Genomic DNA, 20,568 nt, shown 5'->3' with positions numbered 1-20,568 from the left:
GTTTAAAAATAAAAGATTATTTGGAATAAATAATCGAAAAAAAAAAGTCATAGTAATCATTATTACGAGGTCATGAGTATAAACAAAGTCTGACTTCGTACAAGGAAGTTATAATTTTTCGAATTTCGCGTTCGACTTAGTACACAGATATGCATGAGATAAGATATGAGAGAGAGAGAGAGAGAGGTTATTTGTTAGCCAAAAAATATAAACGAGATATGTAGTACTCGTCAATACGAAACCAGGGATATAAAGAACGTCGAAAATGAAGTTTGTATGAAGAAGTTACAATTATCCGAAGATATCTAGAAAGTAGTAAAGTCCGAACCGACACCCTGCTCACCAAAATCGGCAGTGAATTGTGAACACTAAACATTAAATAGTGAATAGTGCCACTTTCACCCTTATAAATAGGAGGCTAGCCCTCCTCGTTTCTTTCACCATTCTCTCTCGGGAATTTCTCCTCTCACCGTCGAGTATTTCGGTCCCTCGTGATTCAACTTCTCTTTCTGTAGTTTTAGTATCGTAATATGAGCGCTGAAGCACTGGAAGAATCTTTTCCAAAGAAAGATTCAGCGATGAAGTTCTGAAAGAATCTTTTCAGAAGGAAGATTTAACGACAAAGTTCTGCTCGCAGAGTTCTTTGTATTTCGCTAGAAAAGCTATAAGTTGATTTATTCTTTCAATGCTAAGTATAACTTATATTTATGTTTATAATTGTTATTATGAAACTATAAATAAGATTTATCGATAACCTCAGTCGAAATACTGATCAATCTACTTGTGAGAGTGGTGTCTAGGCTAGATTTGTGAGGAGTTTAAAGTGGATTTTTCAAACAGTGTACTTTGTATACCAAACAAATCCTACTCCGATCCAATCTTACTTGGTCATTCCTTATTGTCTATAAGTCAGTATTCTAAAATATTATAATTATAGTTCTGAAAAAATATATAATGACGATTAAGACTTAATAATAATTGTTTATAGGTCATTTAAAAGGAGAAGCAAAAGTATTTGTCAAAGATCTAACTTTTCCACAAATCATCCACCTTTAACAAGTGAGTCCACAGTTATTTTCATCTTAAAAATAAACACAAAGTATTTAAATTCTTAATTGATACATTCGTTTATTATGATATCTATGCTAGATAAAATGACTTAACTAGTTTTTATGTGTACCTAAATTATATATTGATAAAGCGTTGATCTATTTTAAATATCATACTTAAATCATATTGAGTAGAGAAGGGTTGTGAAAGATAAAATAATGGTGTGAGGTTGTGACCATTATAGTACTGTGGTACTACTATAACTAATCATTTAGCAAAGTATAGAAGACGACCACTGACTATTCTAGATAGTCTTGTGGAACACTAGTAGGCTCATCACATCTACGTGTTAACGAATTACGCATTCATTCGTTGTACTCTATCCCCCCCCCCCCCCCCCACACACACACACACACAAGATTGCCTTTATTGACTTATAATTTTAAGGAATCCCTAAGTCAGTATTGTCTGTTCATTGCTTACAGAGATCCTTTAGGATTGGTCCCTTGAGATCATTATTTAGGAAAAATAAAGTATAAGTCGTGTTAATCACTATTTCATCGTTGAAGAGAGACACTTGTTTTAAGGCCCTTCAAAATGAAACCAAAAGGGTCAAACTCGATAGAGACAAAATTATCAATAGTGAAATGACAAAAATAAATTAAATTTTTAATAATTTTATCAAAAATAAAAACATTCTTTAGAAAAAAGAATTATTGGACAAAGGAATGATAATTTGACTTGTAGATTGCACAAGGATAACAACATCATTACCAACCATAATGAATTTAGAATTATAGGGAGTAAGGGAGTGCATTATACCTTGGTTAAATGTCACATGGGATTTAGAACTGGAATTTATGTAAAAGTTGTTGTCAGGAAGAGGTTGAACCGACATGACCTGAAAAATTGAGGCGAGATCTGTGTACTATTGTTCACCTAGCTGCGAGGATTGTCCTCCAAAGGAAGTAGGCAACGGATACTGAGGAGGCTACTGAAGCAGACCAACAGCCATGAGGTGCGGCGTGACCGAGAGCAGGGGCCCCTACTGAGTGAAGAAAGAGGATTGTTGGAGTGAAGGAGGCTACTCAGGCATACCGTAGGAACTGTTGGATAGCGGCTACTATCCTAAGGAGGCAACAACAAAGTGTGTAAGTTGTAGGTAAGGAGAAGTGCCAATAGGTAAATAGTGGGCTATAGGTGGAGCGCCTATAAGACCTGGTTGTGGAGCTAGACTGAGGGGTGTCAGAACGCCCAAAAACACTTGACTTTGACTTTTACTCGTTGGAGAACCTACAAAAGAAATACAGCTAGCGAAAACATTACAATTACCCCTGGAAGCAAATCTTCCATTATTTTTACCACTATTAGACTTATTTTTTGATTTTCCATGTATTGATGAGGATGATTACAATGCAATGGAATGGCAGAGGAGAATATTCTTGGCTCGAGGAATGACAGGAATGGTTTGGTGTTAGTGATCACATCAACAATGTTATGGTAAAAGGGTGGGAGGTGGCCTAAAATTTCCATGACAAGCTTTATTTCATCAATTTTTGAGTCACAATCCGCAAGGTCCTCTACTAAGTTCTTCAACGAGTGACACAATTCAGTAATGGAGGAAGACCCTTTCTTGTTATTTCAGAATTTCTCTTGAAGTTGGAGCATACTGGACATCTTGTTATTGAGGAAGAAGCATACAGGACATCTTGTTATTGAGGAAGAATTCTTGTAACTTATCCCATACATATTTTGTAGTGAAATTATCACTAGAGATAATATGTATAATGTTAGCATAACAAGTGGAATAGAACCACAGATTTATCCAAGAGTTAATTGCCTCCTAATCCTCATCATCATCTCCTTGAGGTTTGGATTTACTAGTAATCACATATCCAAAAAGATACGACTCCATACTTTGTACTTTGAATCGTCATCTGAAAGCTTAAAACTGAATTAGGAGTAAACATTAGTAAATGCAAAAACACCAACTGACTGGCAGTGGGAGGTGTGTTAGTGCCGGAGGACAAGGGAGTTGACATAGAGACTGGAGAAAATCGAAACAATAAATCTAAATAAAGGCAGAAAATAAAATAAAAAACAAACTTAACCGTAGGTAGAGAGAATTGAATGTACTGATAACCTAATCACGTTGAAAGCAGGTGATCGATGAGAAAAAGGTAGCGAGAACTGAGAATCGATCGTCAACAAGAGAAGAAGGCAACATACTTCAGAATCGTTGAAGTCTAACACCGGCAGGAACGTTGGGAGAACTATCGACTACAGTAGGTGGTGGCTAGAAGGAGACACCGACAACAGGCTGTGGTGGGCGACGATGGTGTGATGCAGATTGACGAGAGGGGTTGTTGTGATTGTCGGTGGTTCTTAGGGCGGGAAACGAGATTTCTTGTGACTTGATACCATGATGAATTATATGGAAAACTCGTTAACTAGGGTGTTGTATATTGCATTCATTATATATGGATACAAGTTACAAAGGGATCCCTATACTATACAAACCATTATAATAAAGAAAACTATACACAATGTTTAATAGGTACAAATGTACAATGGGTTTGATTAGCCAAACACGTTTAACATTCAACTTAGCTAGATTGTATCCGTGAAAATCTAATACTCACATATACCATTCATAATCAACTAACTGGACTTAGGGATTCACCAAATATTGGAAATAAAGACTTAGCCAAACATGTTTAACGCATCAAACTAAATTGTACCAATAATCATCAAGGAACATGAGTAGAAAAAGCAAATTCTAAGTTCCAAAATTGCCTCAAACGTTGTTTTTGTTAAACACATGTTTGTCCCCCAAATGTGACCAAAACCCTTGTCCTTAGAGTTATATTTGGTTGGAAAAAGAACCAATTATCCTTTAGTAGCATGGATTGCATGCATGCATGCACTAAGGCAACAAAGACCGAGCAAAAATAAAATTTGATTTATCATTGTAGGTCGGAGCACAGACTGCACCATATTAGCCCCTCTGGTAGCTTGGAGCGTGCTCGGCTCTTCTTTGACCAATTTTGACCCATGACTTTGTATCAACTTATGCTTGGCTAGTTGGCTCTTGTTGACGCACATTCAACTCACTTCGATTAGGTCGTAGATGCTACAAAAACACCGCCAAGCGCACATTTTAAGTCCATTTTGATCTCTATCCGAACTCGCAAGCCTTTTAGACATCCCGATAATTGCCAAATTGCTCCCAAAGCCATATTTTCCTACAATTAGACATCGAAAAGGCAACAACATTATTCAATAGTCTAGAAAACAAATAAAAGTAATTTATTCACGATCATAACTATTAAGTTTAACAAACGGAACAACATAAACAAACAAAATAAGAAATAAAATGCAATTATCAGATGCTTTAAAATATGAGAAGATAGTGAGAATTTAGGCATATTATATTTTGAAATTGAATGTGAATTGATGTTACACTTTGATAATCGATGGTTTTTGGCATTTAAAAATATTATTATTTAGTTAATTAATGTTAAAAATATCATTGTTTAGTTTGATAATTGATGGTTTTCGGCATTTAAAAATATTATTGTTTAGTTTGGATTATGTAATTTACTGAATTTTGGAATATATTATGTCAGAATTTCAGATTTTTCATTAAATAATTTGAGGCATTTTTGTTTTTTTTTTATTTTAAAGCAAATTAATTTTAAAACTTAAAATTTACGAAAGATTATTTATGGGAAAAATTATCTGAAATGAGACATTGTGAGGGATTGCCAACAAAAAAACAAAATGTAAAATTTGAGATCTACGACAGATTAATTACCAACAGAATAATCAAATTTATTACAAGAACGTTGTGAGTGATTATCAATAGACTTATATATGACAAGAAGGTCATGGCTTTTGTCATTAAATTTGGTCACCTATACCCTAAATGAGCGTATTAAATGACCCTTTTGTGACTGAAATTTTGTCGCAAATTTAAACAATTCCGTCAAATTCCTCACTAGATTGGTTGACAAACTTTTTCTTGTCTATGGAATCATTTCGTCCGTTCGTTGGTGATCCATCGCAAGCCTTGATAGTTTCATCCATCGATGATAGCCTTGTTTCTAGTAGTGAAATATGGAGTGTGAAATGAATCTCCATCCAGTGCATATGTCCATCCATTACAAAATATGTGGAATGGTAAGTTAAAACCATAACTTACGTATTTTGAAGGCATTGCGAACTAGTATGTTCTATATTATGAAATAAATTCTTAAAAATTGAAATGGTTTGAGGGATATTTCAACATTAGTAATCAAAATAAATTTTCCAAGATCCAAAAATATACCTTAAATAGTTTGGACCACATTCTATATTTTTGCGATCGCAATAATCATGGTTACGAAAATTAGTGACCATTCAGTTATATATGAAAAAGAAAGTTATTATTTTTTCAAATACACTACCCAAATAGGATTATTTTGTAAATTTTCATTAAAGTAAAATGTGGGTTCTTTTCTTAAGATAATTGAAATAAGAGAGAAATGCAGTTGTGGGAAATGTGGTTGTGGAATGACAGAGGAGGCAGTAGTCAATTTCATGAAATTGGAAGGTAACAAATATCAACTTTACACATCACTTGATATATGTGGAGAGGAATATGCAACTTGTATTTTTGTGGATCCCCAAGTACTCTAATGGACCTTTTTCGTTTTCTTTTTTGTCGATAAAAAGGAAAAGCTTTTATATAGAAGATTTTAATTTGGATCTATATGTTATACTTTATGAATAAATACACGTGTATTAGTAGCTTTAATTTGTCCAAAATAGATGGCAAATTAAAGTTGGTGTTTCTTAAATGTATGGATGATAGTTTTCTTTTTGTATGAGATGGTCGTACAACCTTAAAAGGTACGTATGACCTTGATTTAGGCGGCCCACATTTACATAAATTCCAAGTTTAACGGGGAAAGCATATTTTATGTACAAGTATCCCACACATTTTACTCATTTTAATTTTAAAATTGGCGTTTCTTAGAATTTCTCTCACATCTCCTAAAGTTGAACTTGTTGAAAAATTGGTTTAGCCAATTATCAAAATGATTTCTTTTGAACAAGATTTCAAACCATAGACATTATTAAAATAAACAAATGGTTATATGTTTGTGTTTTTATTTGTACACTTGAATGAGCAATTAATCATTAAAATAAGATTGTTAGATTGAGTTAATAAGGAAGTTTAATGAGTTTTTTTTATTTCATCTTATATTGGTGGGAGATTCAAAAAAAATGAGTTTATAACTACAAAGGTTTTTAAGTCTTATTATAACATTCCACTGTCAAGGTAATTTCAATTTCAACCCTATATTTGTATATTATTGCAATTTTGACCCTTGAGTTGAGGAAGGTCGCTAGATTGGCCCATTGTGGCAATTTTGTAATTTCACCTAAGTGGAGTACGTGGAGCGTACATTGTGTACGCTAGGCATACTAGGGAACGCCTGTATTAGGGCGCGCCCTAGTATGTTGGGCATACACCTCGTACGTAGGGCGTACGTGAAGAAAGGGTAAACCCTAATTTTTAGGGTTTGGTTCATATTTAAACCTCATTATAGTCTGATATCTATTGTTCTTCAGCCTCCCTTTATGAAAAACATCCTCAAGCAACCCTAAGTGAGAATCGTCCATTTTTGAGCCCATAGGAATGTTTAAGAGGTGTGTTTGAAGAAGAAGAAGAAGAAGAAGAAGAAGAAGAAGAAGAAGAAGAAGAAGAGCTTGGAATTTGGAAGCATTTTGGATCTGAGATTCCCTCCTTGTTTGTAACCTCCGAGAGGTATAAAGTTTGCAACTTTATCACCCAATCTTGTAGATCTAGACATTTCATTCCATTAAGTTACTTTTTGTCCCAAAATGGTGATTCTTGAGCATCGCATGTTCTTGACCCAATAAGTCCTCTCGGACCTTAGGAAGGGTCTTAAGTCATAAAAAGGTGGTCTTGATGGTTAGTTTTGCTCCATGCATTCTTTAGAAGGTCTTAATGCATTAAGATGTTGTAGTATGGGGTATTGCGCACTTTATAGACATAAAAGTCATAAAGTTGGAAACTTTATGACTCTTGAGGGTAATTTAGCCTTGGATCTGAAAGTTGGACGTGAGAGCTTATGGAATTAAGCTCTTATTGAAGATTTGGGAAGTTTGGGCGTACGCCCTGCGTAACTTGGAGTACACAACGCATACGTAGTCAACCATCCCTACTGCGGTCAAGACTTGAGTACATCCCGCATACCTTAGGGCCCTGCATACGAAGCTGAGTTGACTCGACTGTGTTTACTCGTTGACTTTGACTTTGACCAAGGTTGACTAAGTTTGACTTAAGGGTATTTTGGGTATTTTAAGCAATAGTTGAGCTTGGGTCCATATCTGTTGAATATTTGTCTTATAGAGCCGGTAGTTGGAGCAATTTACCGTTCAACTTTTCATCAGATTGTGAGGCGAGTCTTCCACACTATACTTGCGGGTCGAAGGCACCAATATTGGCCCATTATATTAGATATCATGTGATATGATAGTATGTGATTATGTGATAGAGAGTTGTTACATCGGAATCCAGGTATATATAGGATGTTAGCATGCAGTAGTATATGTAGACATGTCTGCCAATCTGTTAACTAATTATATGATTATTTGTTGTTAGATATATGTTATTTGTTATATGCATGTCGACATGGTATAGTGGAGTTGAGACTGTAGTGCTTTGTGTTGTAAGTCAACAGACCAGGGAATTCCAACCTAAGGTATGGGCCGGGATATTACAACTGGAAGGTTGTGGGTCGGGGGTAATCCAACCGAAAGTGTTAAATGTGACTCGAGCATTTGGATCATGTTCAAGGTGTATGTTGAGCACTTTGAACTAAATGGAGCACTTGGGGTTCATGGAGCATGTGAAAAACGAATGAATTTTCTGAGAAATGAATGGATCGCCTGACAAAGGAACGGATCAAGTGTCAAATGAATGGATCGTACAAATGGGGGTTTGGAGCAACTGGAAGAGGTTTGGAGCACTTGGTAGTGATATGAAGAAACAAGGGAACCTTATTGTGCCATATGATAAAGGGATGGGTTAAGAGTGATGGTTTTGTGATATCACACTCCCTCTTGCGCCATGGGGTACCTCTCTTGTGCCATGAGGTACTCATGTTGTGTCATGCATGGCCTTGTTGCGCCATGGTGATGTTGTTGCTCAAATCTTGATGTTCTTAAGCCACACTAGAAGCCTCTTGCGTCATCTATATTCCTTTTTGTGTCATCTAGAGATGTTGTTTCCCTATGGAGTTGTTGTTGCGCCATGATGTTGCAAATTAGACCATTTTGGTCCTTGATGAGCCAAGTATGCTATGAAGTCCTATATGATGCTCAACATCGTTCAAGGATGCTCTGAAGTTGGTATTTCTCAGGGATTACACCATGTTGTGCCACCATGATGGTTGTTTGGGTATTGCTCAGGGATTACACCATGTTGTGCCACTATGATGGTTGTTCAACCATTAGTGTTCATGATGCTCCACATGTAGATCATGATGCTCCATTATGGCACAAGGTGCTCTATCATGTGTGTTGCTGATGCTCATGGGTGTATGACATGGAAGAATGTTCGAGAAGATGATGCATGGAAGATTATGATTTATTGACACCTTTCATGGGCCTATGGGCCAATGGTCTTGGCCTAGTAGCATTTTAGGTCTGATCCCTCAAGTATAAATAAGGATACATGCAGAGTCATTTGTATAGTGCCTTGTATCTTGAATTATAGAGTGAGAGGCGAATCTCTATGTAATTGTACTTGTAACCTCTATTTGAGAGCTCTGAAATAAAATAATAATTCCCTCCTACCCGTGGACGTAGGTCACCTTGACCGAACCACGTAAATATTGTGTCTTGTGTGCTTATAGTTTTTCTAGTTATCTACTTTACTTCCTAACAAGTGGTATCAAAGTTGTGGTTGGTGTTCTGTTGATTGAAGATGGCATCTCACAAGACCTATTTGGAGAAGTTCAATGGTTCGAATGATTTCACTTTATGGAAGGCGAAGATGAAGGCTCTTCTGGTTCAACAAGGATGTGTAGCGGCACTGGAAAGAGAAGCGAAACTGCCAAAGGACATGGCAGATGAAAGAAAGGTGGATATTCTGCCAAGAGCACATAGCGTAATTCTTTTGAGTTTGACAAAATAAGTACTTAGAGATGTTGTGGATCAAACGAGTGCATATGGGCTTTGGGAGAAGTTGTGTAACAAGTATCAGAACAATTCTATGACGAACAGGCTATACCAGAAGCAATGTTTGAACTATTAGGATGTCGGAGAGCACTCAAGTGAAGGATCATCTGGATAACTTCAATATGATCATCTTGGACCTATAAAGTGTGAATGTAAAGATTGGCGATGAAGATCAAGCACTTATCCTCTTATGTTCACTGTCGAATTCTTATGAGAATTTCGTTGATACCATGTTGTATGGTAAGAAAATGATCATTATGAATGATGTGAAGGACTCTTTGAAGTCCAAGGAACTAAAAAGAAAAGTTTCAGTTGGAGAATAAGTTTCCAGTTCTGGTTTGTTCGCATGAAGAGGAAGAACATCAAATAGAGGTGGAGGTAACAAAGGGAAGTCAAGTTCCGAATCTAAAGTCAACATCAAATGTTATAACTGCAAGTTTTGACAATGTTGTTGTGGTTTAAGGAAATTCTGATGAAGGGGATAATGGTGAAGTTTTGACAGTTTGTACATCTAATTCTGTTGATGCTTGGGTCTTGGACTCTGGAGACTCCTATCATATGACATGCAATCACAACTAGTTTGACTCCTTCAAAGAGTGGAATGGCACAGTCAACATGGGTGATGAGTGGGTGAGCAGTATCAAGGGCAATGGCACGGTGCAGATCAACATGGATAATGGTATGGTCAATGTAACGCCCGAGTTTCGAGGCTAAGCATGAATTCGATGATGTAATAGTCAAGGTCAACCATTGTAACCTATTTTAAAGTAATAAAGATGAATTACTTGAATATTATGTGAATTATGTGATTTTATGTGATTATATACTTTTTGTAAAGATATAATAAAAATAAGCATCAAAAATAAAACATTAGATAATCCCGATATCTATGAATAAAGTTTTAGTGGTCGTGACAATGATTCCGGACATATAAATAACACCGAAATCCGAGTTATAACGAAGAAGTTATGATCTGTCGAACTTTCACGACAGAACCGGTACGCCACTGTGTGATGTAAAAAACTGAGTTTACGATAAAGTGCTTTTTATCCTTAGCGATCTAAACGAAAGTCGTAGTGTTCGCTAAACCAATAGCATACATAAAAAGAATGTCCAAATCTAACTTTGTATGAGGAAGTTATGATTTTACCAAGTTTCGGATTAATAGTACACAACCCGGAGTTTGAATAGTAGATCGAACAGTCTTCGGCCGACACAACCTAAATGAGAATCAAAGGTCTCATTAATATTAGCTCGACGGTAAAAATACAGACGAAAACGGATGTCGGATGAAGAAGTTATAAATTTTTAACGGACTTTTATTGTCTCGGCCTGTTAAAAATATAACTTTAAACATAGATTCAAAATTAGCCAACAGAGTCCAAATGAAAGTTGTAGAGTATGGTCCCACCTATGTGTGAATATAAAGAACGTCGAAAACGGAGCTCGTATGCGAAAGTTACGAATTTATGAAGTCGGAATGGCAAAATGCGACATGGATGCGAGGGTACGGCCAGCGTACCTTCGGATGCCTCGCGTTCGGAGTATGCCCTGCGTACGAGAAGTGAACGCCCAGCGGTCTAATCCTTCTGCGGTCCAGAAGAGGCCACGATGCACCACCGAGGAACCGACACCTGCCCTTATGACCCGCATAGATCCGAAGTACGCCCCGCGTACTACGAGGCCTCTCGGTCTATAAAAGGGTTGTGAGGCCAGCCTTCATTTCACACTTTTTGCCATCAATTTCTCTCTCTACTCTCCATCTCTCTCTAGCCACCCTAAACCACCCCGAAGCCTAAGAAACCTCCCTAGTACTAGAAGAAATCCCCGGAGTGCCCGAAGGCTCAGAGAATAAGAGTTTTTCGGTTTAGAAACTCTGCCCCCGCAGAACCAGGTTTTCAAGCAAACCTCCCGATTTCGTCAAAGAAGATCATTTTAAGAAGCGAAGTGATGTCCGAATCACCACCTTATCAAGTGAGTGTATAGTCACTTTCATCTTACACATAGATATGAAGTATTTTATATAAATTACCTGCTATGTGTATATATTATCTGTTTACTTAAGATCTAAACTTCTTTCTTTTCACTTTTTCTTTCAGATCTGAACATTTTTCCTTCAGATCTAAACTTTCTCACTTCAGATCTAAACTATATATATATATATATATATATATATATATATATATATATATATATATATATATATATATATATATGTAACTTTCAGATCTATGTTGTATGAGAGATTTAAACTTCGTTTTTCATATCTAAACTTTATATGTATCTTATATCTACAAAGATGTTGGGTAAAACATGGGTAGATGAAATAGTTGGTGTGTGATGAAATAAAATGATGAGAGGCATCGGTGTTGACGATGATCCAGTCATCTAGTGGAGTATGGATGACGACCACGAACTTTTCTTGGAAGTCCAGTGGAACGCTAGCAGGCTCGCAACCTGTAGGTGTTTGTGAACGATGTGTTCACCAGTGTACTCCATCCCCCTCATGGTTGCCTTACGGACCTATATGGCTGAGGAATCCCCTTAGTAGTAGTTTCCATCCCGATGAAATTCCTTAGGATAGGTCCCTTATAATAGATGCTTTAGGGACGTAAAGTGAGGATAACGGGAACGAGTAATCGGGTTGAATGATTGTTGAAAATAATAAACTCATTTGTTGTGGGTTGAAAACCCTATATGCTCACCAGGCTCTCCATCCTGACCCATTCAGTTTTTTTGTTTCACATGTAGTGGCACACGAGCATAGTTGGATGATTTGGTGAGAGATTATGTAATATAGGCAAGTAGAAATAAATAGAAATGTTGTAAGGCCTATGTTGCTTTTGGTTTATGCTTTTGATCTATTTTGACGATGGCATCCCGAGTTTTGTAATATAATGATAATACGTTTCTTCGGAAATGCTTTGATAAATCTTTATCATATTTTGTTTTGGGAACAAATTCTACAACATTTTTTTTAAAGGTTACTCTGATTTTATTATAAAGCATAAATGAAATCGGTCTTTTCTAGCCGTGAAAATGGGGATTTCATAGTTGGTATCAGAGCATTAGTTTAAGGGAACTAGGAATTTGTAGGATTTCTAGACTTAAACTTAGAATGCTAAGTGATGATTGTGAGATGAGTGTCTTCCATATTTTAGACACGAGCACTAGTTTATTTTAGGAAAGATGCCAAAAATGCTTTTTATGTGCTAAATGTTATATGTTTGTCATATATGCTATTATTTTTTCGGATATGTGGTTTGTTGCCGACTGGATCTGGAAACCTTATGTGTTTAGGATTCTAAGTGTACGACTACGGTATTAGAACTAGCATGTAATGTTTCTGAGTGATAAGGAGGATTTAAACGCCTATCGTAAATAAAGATCTAAATTCACCTAATTTGGTGTATAGATCGAAATGGAAAGAACCTGAAGTGGAGCTGGAAACACGAATGAAAACAGTAATCGGTAGCCTCGTCCCCAAGTGATTAAGCAGGTGCCAATAGTAGAAGTTGCACTTGAGCCAGTAACAATGGCTGGAGTACAAGCCATGATTCGGGCTATGATGGCTGAATAGAGGTAAGAAATGAGACAATTGTTGCTAAATAACAGGGATGCACCTTCGGTGCATGTTGAACAACCAGAATTGAATGACGGACATTCATAGAAAGGGAATTATAGTCGCATTGTCAGCCAAGTTGAACCCCCAGTGGAAAGCAGGAATGACCCGGATAGGAAAATTGACAGAGATGGACGTATATATAAGAATTTATTGGGTGCCAAACCACCAAGTCTTTCTGGAAGTCTAAAACCGGTAGAGATTATGGACTGGATCTCCGAAATGGAGATGGTATTTGAAAGCTGCATCTATAGCGATAAGCAGAAAACCATCTTTGCGGTCCGACAACTGAAGACCGGAGTTTTAAGCTGGTGGAAGTTATTAGCGGATACGATGCAACGAGGAGAAGCTTTGAAGATATCTTGGGAAGCGTTCATGGAGCAGTTGAAGATGCAACACTGCTCCAAGATAGATCTGATCGATCTGAACAATGCGTTCCAGAACTTGAAAAAATGGGAAAATGAGCATTGATGACTATGTTATTGCGTTTACCAAGAAGATGAAGTTATTTCCTTACCTAGTGCCGACTGAACTCGCCAAGATAGAAAATTTTGCAAACGGATTGCCATCAGACTTTGGCCCAACAGTCAAAATGGCAAGCACGTTGAAGGCAACAGTTAGAGCAGCCAAGAATGTTGAGTCCCACATAAAAGAAAGGGGTCTGGAGAGAACGGAGGTTGGTGAGAAAAGGAAGTTCGATGGATCCTCGAGATCCAACAAGAAAAGTAAATCCTCGAAGTCTGGTTCGAGAGGAGGAGGAGGCGAAGCGAAATGGTGTGAAAAGTGCAAAAAGAAGCACAATGGGAAATGTGACGGGGAGGTCACTTGTTGTAAGTGTGGAAAGTCTGGATAATATGCCAATGAGTGAACCTTCAACCAGAAAGTTTGTTATAGGTGTAATGAGGAAGGGCACATCTCGAGGGACTGCCCGAAGAAGAAGGAAGTAGCAAGGCCTAATGTCCCACTGAAGCCAAAAGCCAAAGCTTTCCAGATGACACTGGAAGCCGCGAAGGATGCAGAGGACGTCGCTTCAGGTACCTTTCTTGTAAATGGATTGTCCGCCAATATATTGTTTGATTCCGGAGCAAATTACTCCTTTATATCACATAAATTTGGAGGAAGACTAGCATTTCCTATACAAAAACTTGATAATGCTCTAGTTGTAAAAGTTTTCAGTGGCAAATTCATACATGTTAGCGATTACATTAAGAATATCGCCATCGACTTGAACGGAAATGAATTACACGAGGAAATGTTACCCATAGAGTTGAATGGTTTCGACATCGTACAGGGAATGGATTAGCTTAGCGCCAATGATGCCGAGATACTGTGCAAGAAGATGATAGTGAGGGTAAACCCACCTAGAAAAGAGTCATTCATGGTGTAAGGGGACAAACACAGAGTAAATTCTGAAATCATTTCCCTGATGAAAGCCAAAAAAAATGTTTGTCTAAAGGATGCACATCATACTTGGCATTTGTGATTGATGCTAAGAAGGAGAAAAATGGGATGCAAAGTATAACAGTGGTGTGCGACTATCCGAAAGTCTTTCCTGAAGATCTTCCTGGATTACCCCCTAACAGACAAGTAGAGTTTCAGATAGACTTGTTACTAGGAACAAGGCCAATAGCAAAAGCACAATACCGACTAGCACCAACGGAGATGAAAGAGCTTATGACGCAACTTTAGGAGTTGTTGGACAATGGTTTCATTAGACCAAGTTCATCACCCTGGGAATCTCCGATGTTATTCGTAAAGAAGAAGGATGGAAGCATAAGGATGTGCATAGACTACAAAGAGCTGAACAATGCAATAGTGAAGAATAAGTACCCATTGCCAAGGATTGATGACCTATTCGATCAGCTGAAAGGTTCGAGCTATTTATCCAAGATCGATCTTAGGCCAGGATAACTGTAACGACCCAATTTTCACGACCAAAAATTTCATTTTTAAAACATTACTTTAGAAAACATCAATAATTAAAAACATTGTTTGATCAACCACATCACAACGTAAATCGTGTCTAAAAGCCAAATCATACAACCAATCGAAATATCAGAGTAGCAATCCCAGGGTAAACTCATAAATGCGGAATCAAGGAGTGTGTGTGTGTGATGAGCCGCTACCGCGCCTGCTCCTTCCCCTTGGCTGAAGAGGTACCTGAAACAACAACTGAGAAATGTAAGCACAAAGCTTAGTGAGTTCCCCCATCGTACCACATACCATACAACACATATCATACATATTGCCAGGCTATTCTGGGGTGCCTGACTACCCGGTACGGCCATTCTGGGGTGCCGACTACCCGTGCGGCCATTCTGGGGTGCCGTCCTACCCGTGTCAAGCCATTCTAGGGTGCTGACTACCCGTGTCAAGCTGTTCTGGGGTGCTGACTACCCGCCGGTCCTGACAACCGATCCTCGGGGACTATTTCACCCCCCTACTGCTACTACTATCACATATCATAACATAACATATTATCAGACATATCTGGGGTGTCTGAACTACCCTTCGGTCCTAACAACCGAACTCGGGGACTGATCCCCTCCTACTACCTCTAACTCATATAATAGATCATGCTAGCATATAAACATAACATCACATACTGTCAGACGTATCTAGGGTGTCTGACTACCCTCCGGTCCTAACAACCGAACTATACTACTATCACATATAACATATCATGCTAGCATATAACATATCAGGTAGTAGCAACCCTAGATGATATCACAGAGACAATCATCTATCATACGTCTCCTACTGGTAGTCCGGCATTGTGGCCTTAGACCCACCGCTACTGGAAGGTAACTCACCTCAAAGTAGCTGCTGATCTGATCGGGAACTGACTGTCTACTACTGCTGCTGTTGCTCCGGAACTCCTCCGGCTGTAATTCCCACAACATACTCAATCAAACACTGCTAACTGTCCTTTGGGTAAAATGACCATTTTACCCCTGATCATGCCCTAAGTCAAAGTCAGAGTCAACTTTCAGTTGACCCGACTCGCCGAGTTGGCTCTCCAACTCGCCGAGTCCCAACCCAAACGATTGTCCTGAATCCCGTTTCTACTCGTCGAGTTCTCCTTCTAAACTGATATTCAAGTCCTTCATCCTACTCGCCGAGTTGTATGAACAACTCGTCGAGTTCATCTTCATCCGATGAACACTTATGCTAAGACTTGCCGAGTTGTATGAACAGCTCGCCGAGTTCATCTTCATCCGAAGAACACTTATGCTGCGACTCGCCGAGTTGTATGAACAACTCGCCGAGTCTGTTCTTGATCTAAGGAGATTGCCTTGAACTCGCCGAGTCAGGGCATTGACTCGCCGAGTTCCTCCATGGATGAGTTCAGTGTCCGACTCACTGAGTCACACCCCGTGACTCACTGCTCACACTCGACACTACGAAAAAGGGGACAACTCGAAGACTCACGAGCAGACTCACCAAGTCAGATGAACGACTCGCCGAGTCGTTGCCATGCAATCACCAAAAACATGGTTTTGCTCGATTCCAGTCCATGCCATTCACATATCTAGGTTCCTAGAGCATGATTAACACATAAAGTTTCCAACTTTACGTGTAAATAGACAACCATGAGGGTTTTAAGGTCCAAAATGCACCAAAAGGGGTAGATCTAGGGCTTTCATGCAATATGGTTCCAAAAAGACAGTAGATCTGAGCTCCTGGAGCTCAACCATGCCTAGATCTAAAGGTCAATCAGCTTATTACAAACCCTCAAACATACACAAGCTTGGAAATGGTTCAAAGAGGACTTTAATGGAGCTATAAGGGACAATAAGCTTAAAAACAGAGGGGAAACGAGCTATACCTCAGGGGAAACGTTGGAATGATACAGAGATGTTTGGCCTCCTTCTCCTCTTCTTGATTCACTCTTCTTTCTCCTCAAAAACCTCAAGAACACCACAAAAACACTTCAAACTCACAAGGAAACAAGGCTTGAAAGAGGTATAGGGCTCTGAGGGTGAATGGGGGCGAGATTGGGGCGGAATGAGAGTTTAAATAGGGTACAAACCCCTGAAACATAGGGTTTCATCCAACAGTGGTGACTCGCCGAGTTCAGGATATGGACTCGTCGAGTCGCCAACTTAAACATGTCCTGGGTCCCGTCTCTACTCGGCGATTCGGACCTATGACTCGCCGAGTCCAAGGCTAAAAATGGAAAATACTCAATTAAGATTTACGTACCAGGAACCAGGTGCTACAATATCATCAGCTGAAGGTGAGAGAGTAGGATATTGCGAAAATCACATTCAAAACGAGATACGGACACTATGAGTTCTTGGTTATGTCGTTTGGACTAACCAATGCTCCAGCAGCATTCATGGATTTGATGAACAGGGTTTGTAAACCATTCCTCGATAAATCTATGATAGTGTTAATAGACGACATTTTGGTTTACTCAAAGAGCCAGCAAGAGCATGGCAAGCACCTGGGAGAAGTGTTACAAGTTTTGAAGAATGAGAAGTTGTATGCTAAGTTCTCCAAATGTGATTTTTGGTTTTGAGAAGTCCAATTCTTGGTCCATGTGGTTAACCAATATGGGATCATGGTTGACCCTGCTAAAATTGAAGCTGTGATGAAGTGGGAACGACCAAAGAGTCCCACGGAGATCCGAAGCTTTATGGGATTAGCCAGATATTACCAAAGGTTTATCCAAGGCTTTCCTTCGATAGTTGCTCCATTGACAGCTTTGACCCATAAAGGAGCTACTTATACTTGGAGTGAGTAGCACGAAGAAGAATTCGAGAAGCTAAAGAAGAAGTTGTGTGAAGCACCAATTCTTTCTTTACCTGACGGAGTTGAAGACTTTGCAGTTTATAGCGATGCATCTGGAGTTGGGTTAGGTTGTATTCTTACCCAAAGGAATGAGGTGATAGCATAAGCATCAAGACAATTGAAAGAACACGAAAAGAACTAACCCACTCATGATCTGGAGTTGGCAGCGGTAATATTCACACTAAAGATATGGAGGCATTATCTTTACGACACAAAGTGAAAACTTGCATTGATCATAAGAGTCTTTAGTATCTCTTTGATCAAAAAGAATTGAATATGAGGCAACGACACTAGCTAGAGTTGCTTAAGGATTTCGACTGTGAGATACTTTACCATCCTGGTAAAGCAAATGACGTAGCTGATACTTTAAGCCGAAAAGTGAGCCTTGAAAGGAAAAGGCCAAGAGCATTAAGAATTGAAGTTGTCTCAACGATTGTGAAAAGCATCAAGAAAGCTCAGGAAGAATCTTTAGAGAGAAATGACCGAAAGGAACAACATTTGGGCAAAACGTTGGTGTTCAATACAAATAATCAAGGATTGAAGGTATTCCAAGATAGGATTAGTCTGCCTAAGACGGGAGGAATAAGAGATCTTCTAATGGAAGAAGCTCACAAGACCATGTACACGATTCGTCCCGGCAGCACAAAAATGTATAGGGATCTGAAACCCTACTACTGGTGGCCGACGATAAAGCTCGATGTTGAAAAGTATGTGGTCGAGTGTGTAACCTATATGAGAGTTAAGGCACAACATCAGAAACCATATGGGAGTTTAGAACCTTTACATGTAGCCATGGGTTAGTGGGAAGACATCACCATGGATTTTGTCACTAAACTGCCCAGAACAAAGGATGGTCACGACATGATTTGGGTGGTCGTTGATCGGTTCACTAAGAGTGCACACTTCATAGAAGTCAATGAAAGATGGTCTATGGATAAGATTGCAAATGATTACATGAAGGAGGTAGTAAGACTTCACGGTGCTCCTTTTGTTGGATTAGATGTCTAAGCCCATAATTATTACTAGTATGTACTCGACCAGAGAGTAGCATGGTCCATTTGGGTTGCATAACATTAGGAAAATTTGTTAGGATGGACTTTTGAGAAGAGGTTATATATGATTTATTAATATATTATAAGTTCTAATATATCAATATGAAATCATATGATTTAATTAGTATTGATCAAGAATTAGTTTGGAATTAATTTATTGATCAAAAGAGACTAATTAAATCTATGGGGACTAATTATGGAAATTGGTTATATTTATATGTGTTGGGCTTATGATCCATGTTGGACTAATTTTATGTATGGATACATAAAGAGTTGGGCCACATTAACCATGGATCATAAAACCCACGGGTATAGATTTGGGTTATACTCATGACTGTTGGAATCCTACATATAAATATAAGCTCCATAACCTAAAAACGCATATTTCTAGTTCTTGGAGTTCATGGAGGTGTTTTTGGTGCATGGAAATTCTCTCTCAAGAGTCACCTTTGTCCTAGGTGAGTTTTGATTCCATTTGAGGTGCAACACTTGGGGCACTAAGTTCTTAAAGGCCAAAGTCTTATTATAATAACACGGGAAAGCATATTGCACATATAACACATAACATACAATTGTTACTATAATTTGAACTCACCATGAAATAACCGGAGGTTAAAATAGTAATTTGGGCAACACTTCATTTCTATAATTAAATTTCTTCGATGAAAACCGGGAGCTTTATTGAAAACCGGGTCTTGCGAGGGTTGAGCTTCAAACCGAAAAGATAAATTTCTTGGGGTCTTCGGGCACTTCGGGACGTTTTTCAGGTGTTAGGTATGATCCTGGGGCTTCGGGGGATGTTGGAATAGCTAAAAATGGGTTTAGGGGTGAAAAGTGTGAAATTTGGTAACATTAACTGAGAGGGTTCGCACCCTCTTATATAGGTGCGAGGGCTCGGACCGAAGGGGAGGAGGGGACACGCGTCGAACATGCGAGGGTAGCACGCGTCGGATCTTGAAGGTGAGGTGGCTCGCTTCGGACAGGCCACGGGTGCGACACGTGACAGTTTCGGTTGGACCTCCCTTTTGATGCACCACGAGTCGGACACGGGGCAGGCATGATGTGACAACCCGAAAAAATTATTGCCTTCTAGCCTTGTTATGTGTCATTCTATCGGGTTTTAAGCCTTGTACACTTAATGAATGAGTGTTAGAATGTACCTGCTAGAGACACTGTGCAACTTTCAAGCCTTTACACCACCAAGAGGATGTTCACGGCCACAACACTTGAGTTTACAGCCGTAAACTCAAGGTGGGCCGTAAACTCCCCCCATAAGACTCATTCTCTTCAACTTTTCTTTCATTATTTCACTTCCACCTCAAGAACACTTCCATTCTCTCTCAAGTATCATCAAGTTCTTCATTTATATCCTCCAAAAATGTAACTTATTCTTCCCTCTAGTTGTTGTAATCCTTCCTAATCATGCCTCATTCTCATGATTCATCCATGAAAACATCTTTTGGCTAGATCTTCAACTTTCACCAAGAACATACACTTGTTCTTGGTGTCCAAAAACTCCTCAACGGCCCTCAAAAGTGTGAGTACTCCATCTATCATCTAGTTAGGCATGTTAATCACTAGATCCTAGCCTTGAAACATCATCAAACTCAACATAAATGAGAGTTTATGTAACGCCCCGGTTAATCTCGGTACGTTTAGTTATTTTAATTTAATTATTCTTGTAACCTTGGGTTAATTTATTTAACCAACGTCTGATTTCTTATGTTATTGGACTCTTTTGATCATCTTGTAAACTCCTTTTATTGAAGTCCATGGGCTATGGGCTTATTT

This window comes from Lactuca sativa, chromosome 1 (assembly GCF_002870075.4).
Source record: "Lactuca sativa cultivar Salinas chromosome 1, Lsat_Salinas_v11, whole genome shotgun sequence".
Classification (NCBI taxonomy): Eukaryota; Viridiplantae; Streptophyta; class Magnoliopsida; order Asterales; family Asteraceae; genus Lactuca; species Lactuca sativa.
This window is presented reverse-complemented; position numbering follows the sequence as displayed.